Here is a 10275-nt window from a genome sequence, read left to right as displayed (position 1 = left end):
TAGCTCTAAGGACCGTGAATACCCATATATACTGTGGATATATCTACAGCTCTTTACTGATAATATATACGAGTAAATCTAAGACCTTGAAGTTATAAGCAAAAATGCTATCCAGAGGATGAATTCGAATGCTGGTTGATATGATTTTTTGAATTCTGGTTGAGAATTGATGAATTGATTTGGATTCTAATTGATAGATGATGATTTCTGACTTCTGGTTGTTGAAAGAAGATAAGTTGAACAAAGCCACAATGAGGATGAATGGGGCGAATCCCAATGATGATGTTAGTAAACTGGAAGACGATTATGACTTCAGCAAATCACTATGAGATTAGTAGATTGTGTTAATAGATTGCTGTTGTTTGACCCAGTGGATCTAATTAAGGGATGACAAATTGAAAACCTGCATAACTGAAACTCCCATGGAGGAATGTTCAGATGGAATTTTCGGTCTGATGGACCATTATTGTGTTAAGAATATGAATGAATTATTCTCTGGTAATGAGTTATGTATGTTCTTCTTGTAGAAGGGATCTTTATCCCAGGATTCTATGGGGGGCTATCCAAACTATAAAGAACCCTAGAATAAGTTAGATCTAAAGTCGGATTTGAGTTATAAATAAAGTGGTCTTTTCACATGAGCGTCTTGGTTAATTTGGAAAAAAAAGGGACTTAACAAGAATTTTTATATTGATAGGATCATGGATCGAGGTCATCGTGGTGGGAATGTTAACCCCCAACTCGATGAGGAAGAGCTCAATCCGGATGTTCATAAAACCCTTCATAGATCGCAGCCTGGATCTTTCAAGGGGAAAGGGAAAAACTTGGGTAAGGCTGTGGAGAAGTGGATCGAAGAAATGGAAGAATACTTCGATGTCACCGAGTACAATGAAAAATGTAAAATGGCTCTTGCAAGGCTAAAGATAGTAGCTAGAGTGGCATGGAGAAACCACTACGAGACAAGCCGTCTAGATCAGAACACCCAGACATGGAATGATCTCAAGATTTACCTAAGGAAGAGATTCTGTCCTCCCACCTTTTTGGAAACCAAGATGAACGAATTCTTAGAGTTAACCTAGGGGAGTAGAACTATTGAAGAATATCATCAGTCGTTCGCTCTTCTCCTCAAGTACTCACCACCGCTGGATGAAGAACAATTGAAGGCCAGGTTCATTCGGGGAATGGATGAACCTTTGAATATCCTAGTGAAGAATATTAAGATATAGGCCTTGGAGCCTTAGTGAACAAGGGTGTAGAAGGTGTGTGGGTATGAATGGTCCTAAGGGAGCCACCTAACCCTAGGCCACTAAGTAGCAATCCTATTTAAAGGCACATTAGAGGGTAATACAATGATGCCATCTAAGTCTTTATTTGATGTCGAACGATGAAGATTTACACCTTAATGATGGTGCACCCCACTCTTTGTGCTTGCTTGACCTCTTGTAGTTGACATGCTTTGGACATACATGCCATTGTTTCCACATGCTTTCCACCTTGACCATTCTCACACAATGATCAAAACAAGGCTGCCACCCTTGCTTAAGTGGTTTGCACATAGATGTTCCTTCAACATGCTTGATGCTTTTCTGCATACCATACCTCCTCCATGGGCAATGAGGGCCTTCCTTCTTAGAGTAATGGTTATGAGGCAGATTTATATGGGAAAGGGAAAGGGAGGGTCTTACCACTTGCTTTATAGATTGGTCAAGGGCAGTGTCTACTCCATACAACAAAAGCTTTTGTGCATGTTGGTTATATGATACCCATTCGGGTTTGAAGGCACAAGCTTAATGAAAGTGAGTAAGTGGTTGAGGTAAGTGCTCAAACCAATAAGGTACATCATTTTTGGCTCAATAAGGTGAGGGCATGGCTCATAATGTTGCATATGCCTCTTACAAAGACAATGCCAAGAGATGCTTAAAAACATGACAAACAACAAGGTAGAGCACTTAGTGATGCTATGCTCAACCTTAGAACTCATCTTAGAAGATGAAAATGTTGAATGTGCAGCGGAATAACATGCCTTGGGCTTGGGAAATGAGAGCATATGGCTTATGACATGCTTATGCCTCTTACAAACAAGAGCCTCAAAACGGGTGATACACAAAAACATTAAAGATGAGCATATGGCTTATGACATGCTTATGCCTCTTATAAACAAGAGCCTCAAGGGTGATACACAAAAACATTAAAGATGAGCACTTAGTGTACATGTGCCCAACTTTAAACCACTCAAAAAAACTGAGTTTGTTGATTAAAAACTAGAAAACTTCAACCTCTTTGGCTTATGGGATGAAGACAATAGCTTATGGTTGCACCATTTCTCCTTGGAAGCTTGCCAAGGTAAGCATAGAAGCGGGTTGACGATGAAGACTTATAATGTGGCACTTATGGTGTGTGCCCGGCCTCCAATATTGATGAAGAAGAGCCTCGGACTTAGTGTTAAAGACCTCCTCCTTTAATAGTTATGACCACTATTAGTGTTAAACAACATTATTAGTGCTTATAAGCACACTTTGAGAAGCTTTGTGCACTTGAAGTTGTTGATGAAGCTTGATGAGAATGAGGCTCATGAATACCTCATGGTGTAGCCCACAACATCAGAGAATCTGGAGCAAAACACTTCAAGAAGAACTTAAGAGATTTGAAGCTAATAAGAGGAGATTAGTGAGGGAAAACCTTTGATTTTGAAGCTTTAATGGAAGCTTAAATGGCTTGATAGGAGAGCAGCCTGGTTTTTCTTTGATTGTGAGAGCTTGGAGCAACCATTAGGGATAGGATTTGGACTGTAGACTCTTGAGACAATGGGCTTCAAAAGCCCTAAGCCCACGCAGCCTATTATGTGCTGCAGACGTCGAATTCATGTATGACATCGATGGCAGCCAGGAACTACGCCGGCCTACACAGGCAGCAATGTCGCGACGGAGAGAGGGTGATTCGGCTGATGAGCTATACAAAAATGTCCTCTCGGATGTCATCTTCACTTTCTTAGTTGAGAGCTCTCCAAGATTTTGCCTCCACGAACTGCTAGAGCTCCTCCACTGTGGTGGCAGGAGGTTCAGCTCCACAAAAGAAAAAGGGATCACTACAAGAAGGGATCGGGCTCATACCCGCGCTCCTAGCCGCTAAAAATGACTTGTGAAAAAAAGTAGCGGGCCCGTGTATCAACGCGTGTATAATCGCGGCCAGAGACATGCGTGTAAAAGCGCGTGTATAGGACTGCTCAGACGCGCTCACACACGGGTGTATACACGCGTTCTGTTCAGTTCAGATGCATTTAGACGCATTGATACATGCATCTATACACGCGTTTTGTTAATTTAGATGCACTTATACACGCGTATTTCTCAGTTTTGACACGTTTATACATGCGTGTATTATAGATTATCTGCGTATATACACGCAATTTTTAGCAGTTCTGATGCGTTTATACACGCGAACAAAGAGTTAAAAAAAAATCCAGAGAGTGCTATTTGGTGCCTGAATACTGTTCCAGCATTCCAGCACCCAATAACACTCTCTAGATTATTATTTTTTGTGCATTAGACCATCCACGAAGAACATATGCACGAGGGAGATTAAGACAAGAACGACATGAATGCATACATTGTCAATACACGATTCAAGACAGACATGAATGTAATACTATCGATTCACGATTCAATATTACTATCAAAATTTCACACATATATACAAGGAAGTCCATATCTCAAAGTAGCCCATGGCTTCAGTTTACAAAAAAATATATACAACCACATCCTCAATATGGAATGTGATACTATAAGTCTGAGTACTACTCAGACCCAGATGATGACTCGGTGCTCCCTCCATGCTTAGATGAGCTCACATCGGTCGGAATGTCCGATGAGTAGTGCTCACGTCCACCCTCTGCAGTGGCGGCGGGTGGATCATCAGCAGCTTGTGCTTGTTCAAGTAATATATAGTATATAAGTATATATATATGTAATTCAATAAACCAAAATCATTCGTTTAGAATTTTCAAGTACCTGTCGACCGTATGGTCTCATGGCCATCTCAAACTGCGCGTCCGTAATACATCCCTCGGCTCTGAAGATGGCCCACGTGTCACGCCTGCTATGCCGACGAGCATACGCAGTATCGTGGGTTGTGGGCTTCCTCCCCGTAACCCGTCATTGTATCATAATCAACACAATTTGTAAGATTAAAACAATCATAGAATCAATGAATTAAGTAAACAATCAAATAAAGTGGCAAGATACTTACGAACTCTGCCTCCCATGACTCGACGCTGCCAGATCCAAAATGCGAAGATCCAATGGTCTCCATCTGGATCCGTCGTGCCTCCACATGCTGCCTGCTCTTCACGCCACCCTCTGCTCGTTTCTTTGCCTCCTTCCACTCGCGTTTGTGCGCAGTAGTGGCAGGTTTCTCGGCAGGATAGCCACCGCCACCGCCCGCAGCTACATTTAGCCGGTCATCGTACGCGAGTTTTTTAAGGTGAGATCTTTTATTACTTAAGATCTCCCTTATTCGCGTCCTTCTCCATACATCCGAGAATGTAGCATGTGGGGGATTGGGGTACCGACTATGTACAGCCTCTATCACCTCCCCAACTAATCGTCTATTTTGATCTTTAAATGTAATAAAACAATTTTTATACGAGTTTGATACTACCCCACGCATGTACTCCATTACCTCCCTCCCCCTCGCATCCACCCCATCACTATCCCGCCCCTATCCGTCACATCATAGCAGATCACTCTCTCCACCTCTCTCATCTCCTCCTCTTCCGAACTGTCTCCTCTAACTCTTCTCCCTCTATCTCCTCTCTCACCGCATGCCCTACTACATCCCCCAATATCATCAATTATAATTAGTCTTAAATCCTAAACCTTAAACCACTAATTCAAATTTGTAAGTTAGAATGCTTACTTCAATAATGCGTCAAGACTTGCATTGCTCCATCCATAAACTGTTTGTATATTGAGTAGTTCAAGTGAAGCACGTAAAACAGAGAATGTGCACCCTTCAAACACCGGTGTCGATGAAGCCTTGTAAAGATGCTCTTGTTCCATATCATCGTCGTTCATACCTTTGGGATCATCCTTAAAAAGATTTCGCACCATATCATCAAGCACTTCCTCTTTCACAACTTCGTGGGGTGCAGGGCTATTGTCATCCCTTTCCCACTCATCTCTGACAATAGATCCCAAAGCTCTAGCATCATCTCGTCGATGCTTTGCGTGCTCTCGTCACGCGTAGGGCACCATGTTAGGGTGTGGTACTGCATCCTGCTTCAATTAGAGTTTATATATTACAACTCTATTAATTTAATTTGGATACCATGAGTCATTTGAATACCATCAATTTACATCTACTCACCTCTAAACCTGTTTGATTCCATTCTCCATACATGGAGATGTGATTCAAGGTAATTCGACGTGCTCGTACAATGCATCCTTGACATCGATTACACATACATTTGATCCGTTATCCCAACCACACATCGTGATTACGATGACGCATTGTCTCATCTTTCCCAGAACTGCTTGAAGAGGTTGATGACATCCTATGTACAAACCAGAAAACACAAAATCATAATATGTTTTTAATGAAAGTATAAAAATCGCGTGTATTGACGCGGCTATTTCCTAAAAATTGCGTGTATTAACGCGGCTATTTCCTAAAAATCGCGTGTATTAACGCAGGTAATTCCTGCAAAACGCGTGTATAAACGTAGCTAAATTATCGTACACGCGAACATACACGCGTTTATAAACGCGACGGTCTGTTTAAGCTAAAAATAGCCTGCCTTCCCCAAATAAAGATTTTGAACTAACATATCAACACTGCTTTTGTTTTCACCTCTTCCAATAGAAACGAAACCTAAGTGCAAGGAGGGAGCAAAGAAGGAGCACACACGGGAGGAAACCGAGCAAGAAAGAAGACTCACTTTTTCATAGGTGAGTCAGTTTTTCCTTTGCCTTGTCTCCTTCCTCAGATTTGTTTATGCTATTTTCTCTTTGCTTTTTGGGTTTGTCTCCGTCCTCTTGCTTCTGTGCACATGATTTTGGGTGAACGATTCTGACAGGGGCGATAGTGGTCCTTTTATAAGGACACTTTGTCGGAGGTCGGTCCCTTTCAAAAAAAACTTTGCGTAGGTCGCGTGTAGAAACGCATGTAAAAGCGCGTGTATCCTGTCTGCAGAGTCTGTTCACGCGGATATACACGCGTTTCTGGACGGGTGAATGCACGCATTTTTTGACGGGTGTATACACGCGTTTCTGGACGGGTGTATACATGAGACTGCGTTTCCTGTTTCTATGGTTTGCAGGCTGATAGGTGACTTGAATGATGATATTTGTGTGAGTCAAGAGACAGCCCATGATGTACATGAATATTATTTTTGCAGGTTCTTTATGGATATTCCAGGTTCTTCATCCGATCCATTTGCGTACAGCAATTGGCTGATGGAGATGCTAAATCATTTTGGGCGCCATCCTGGTCCAGTTGAGCTTACAGAGTATATGTATGCCCATCCCCCTCCTTCCATGCGCCATCCTGGTCCAGTTGAGCTTACAGAGTATATGTATGCCCATCCCCCTCCTTCCATGCGCCTGGTGTCCATACTTCCAAAACTTGCTATAACAAATCCTTCTGGCTGTTCCATTAAATTTCTTCATTCAAATCTCCATTCAAGAAAGCTGTGCGCACGTCCATCTGATGAATTTCTAAGTCAAATTGAACAGCAAATGCCAATAAAACCCGAATACTAGTAATGCGAACAACTGGTGAAAAGGTTTCATGATAATCAACGCCAGCAACTTGAGAATAACCTTTGGCAACTAAACGTGCCTTGAATTTGTCAAAGGATCCATCTGCTTTAAATTTTGTCTTATATACCCACTTACACCACTTAATGGCAGTATGGCCAGGAGGCAACTCAGTGAGTATCCATGTACCTTTAGAGATAAGAGAATCGTACTCTGCTTCCATAGCCTCTTGCCATTCATCCTTTTGTGGAGAACATATAGCATCATTGTACGTGGCAGGATCTTCAGAAGTAGAGAAAACATTAGCCTCAAAATCTTCATCATAAACATGACAAGAACCATGCTCAAAATCAATAGGCAGATCAATAAAAATGTCAACATCATCAGCATTCAGAATCAATGGTTGTGAAGAGGAAAGTTGCTCTTTAGATGGTTGTGAAGAGGAAAGTTGCTCTTTAGATGGTTGTGAAGAGGAAAGTTTCTCTATAGAAGAAGATTCATCATCACACAAGAATGGAAAAGCTTGAAGCAAAGATTTAGTATCATCAGAATCATCCATGGACCATGTACACCCATAAGCTATTCATTGAAAATAGCATCACGATTCACAAGCACTTTCTTGGAGGACGGGTCATAGAACTTGTAGCCTTTGGAAGTGTCAGAATACCCAATAAAGATAACTTTAAGCCTAGGAGCATCAAGCTTTGCTCGTATTTCTTTAGGAACATGAATATAAGCAATACATCCAAAGGTTCGAAAATGAGATACAGAAGGAATTTCACCTGTCCATGCTGTGATGGGTATCTTACCAGAAGGAGCAGTAGTAGGAAGATGATTTTGAACAAAGACTATTGTCAAGAGAGCTTCACTCCAGAAAACACGAGATAACCTAGAATGAATCAGCATACATCGTATAGCATTGATAATAGTGCGATCCTTACGTTCAGCAACACCGTTCTGTTGAGGTGAATATGGAATAGTATGTTCATGATGAATACCATGGTCCGTACAATAACTCTCAAACTCACGAGACAAATATTCTCCACCATTATCGCTGCGAAGTTTCTTGAGGCGACGACCAGTTTGAAGTTTGGCAGCCTTGTGAAATTGCGTAAAAACAGATAACGCCTCAGATTTTTATCGAAGCAAGAAAACAACTGTATACCATGAGTAATCATCAATAAACGTAATGAAATAATGATGTTGTGTTCTCGATGGAGGCAAAGGTCCACAAATGTCAGTATGAACAAGATCCAACAAATCATGAGAATGAATTGAATTCGAGAGAGGAAAGGGTTTACGATTGTGTTTGCCAAGAGCACAAAACTCACAGATTCCCATATGAGGATGAGCTTTAAGATCCATGCCACGTACAAGACCTGGACGATGGAGATCAAGAAGCTTTGAGAAATCATGAACAAAGCGATGATGCCATATCTTGCAATCATGATCACCTGGAGCAGTTACAACATTTGCTACAGCATCATTAAGAGAGAGCTCAAACAAATTGCCATTACAAGAAGCACTTGCAATAATCTGTCCATCTTTCTCAATGCGGCATTTGGTGTGGTCGAATCCAACAAACAAACCAAGATCAACAAGTCTTGCAACTGAAAGAAGATTACGTTGAAGTTCTGGGACATGTAAAACCCCTCGTAAAACTCGAGTTGAAGAAGATAAGGTGCCAAGATATAAATCTCCAATGCCCTTGACTTGGCAAGTTGTATCATCAGCAAGATAAACAACACGCTTAACAGGTAAAGAATGATAGTTATGTAGCCACTTAGATTCATATGTCATATTTCCTGTAGCACCAGAATCAATAATGAAAAGTGAACCATCACGTACATGAAGTATTCTGTCTGGGGGAACTGAACATAAAACACAACTTGTTTCAGGCACAACATTATCATGATGCTCAGCTGCATATGCTCGATTTCGATCTACATCAAATCGACGCTTAAAGCACATGGAAGAGGGATGATCAGATTTTCCACAATAATCACAAGAAGAAGAATCTCTAGATAAACGTGGTTGTTTTGTGGTAATGTTGTGTTCTTCATCATATTGACATGCCCAAGTTGTCTTCAGTATGACCATTCCTATTGCAGTAAGAACAATGCTTGTTAGGAAATTTGAGACGAGAGAAACTACCACCACCACGACCACCTCTGTGGTTGCCTCGTTGAAAAGGACGCCTTCGCACATAAAAGGCCCGTTCCAACTGTTGTGACTCAGGCTCCTCTTGTTGTGAAAACATAGCTGCATCATGACCAACGCTATGTCGTTGTTGACGTTGAGAATACTCAATCAAAGATATGCAAGTTTGGTCCGTCCTTGTTAGAAAGAATGGTAACAATGTTGTCATAAGATGGATCCTTTATCGTATCAAGAAGAATTGTAATAAGTTGCTTTCGTGGAACAGGATCACCCGCAAAAACAGCAAGTTGATTAATAATAGATTTGAAAGAATCAATATGCCTCGTCATAGCAGTACCAACTTCATACTATAAAAGCAAACCTCTCAAATAAAGTGTTTCTGTATAACAGACTTTTTCTGAAAATTTGCTATAAGATACTCCCATACGTCATGGGAAGTAGGAAAGTCATACACATCAAGCATGAGAGAATCACTAAGAGCAGAAAGAATGTACCGACGAGCTGCTTCATCATGCCTCTGCCAATCCATATAAGCAAGATGCCATGCATCAAAAACAGGGCCTTCCGTGATAAGAACGTTGTCAAAATCCAGAATAGTAGACTAAGACGGACATAGAGAATCGCCAATAACAACATCTGAGAGCTCATCGCCTTCAAGAATTAACAACATCTTTGCTTTCCAACCGGGAAACCCTTGGCCTTGAAAAGAAGGAATAGAACACTGGCCTGAAGGAAAACCATTGACGAGAACAGTCATAGCCATATCTATCTGTGAGAAGACGTATAAGATAAAATCACAAAATCTGCACACCAAAGACAAGGACGACCGCAAGAGATAAGAGACGTCCATAAGAAAAGAGTCCTCAAAATAGGGAGATGTGGGACGCAAGATTCATTGATAGACGCTTGATGAAAAAGCTAGATTGGACGTTTTGCTAAAAATAGCAAAATAATAAGAAATGCTTGACGAAAAAGCTAGATTTGGCGGTTTGCTAAAGACGCTTGACAAAGACGAAACCTGTGTGCTCACAAAGACGCTTGACGAAGACGAAACCTGTGTGCTCACACAAAGAACCTGTTTGCTTATTCAAAGAACCTGTTTTGCTGTTATAGATGCAGTTTGCCTGAACTGTCATAACTTTTGACTCACAACTCCGTTTTGGTTTTAAGGACGAGATTAAGAAACAACTCTAATTACAACAAGTTAAGCTATAAAATCATGTAGACAACACATAATCAAAGAACAATCTTGTAAGACATCAAATTATAATCATGAATTTAATAAGAAGACATAGATGCTTCCCTTATAGATGCTCTGATACCATGTTGAAATGTAGAGAGAAAGAGACGAGACAAGAGA

Source organism: Cibotium barometz, chromosome 50, assembly GCF_041138505.1.
Source record: "Cibotium barometz isolate CiBa-2024 chromosome 50, ASM4113850v1, whole genome shotgun sequence".
NCBI classification, from domain to species: Eukaryota; Viridiplantae; Streptophyta; class Polypodiopsida; order Cyatheales; family Cibotiaceae; genus Cibotium; species Cibotium barometz.
This window is presented reverse-complemented; position numbering follows the sequence as displayed.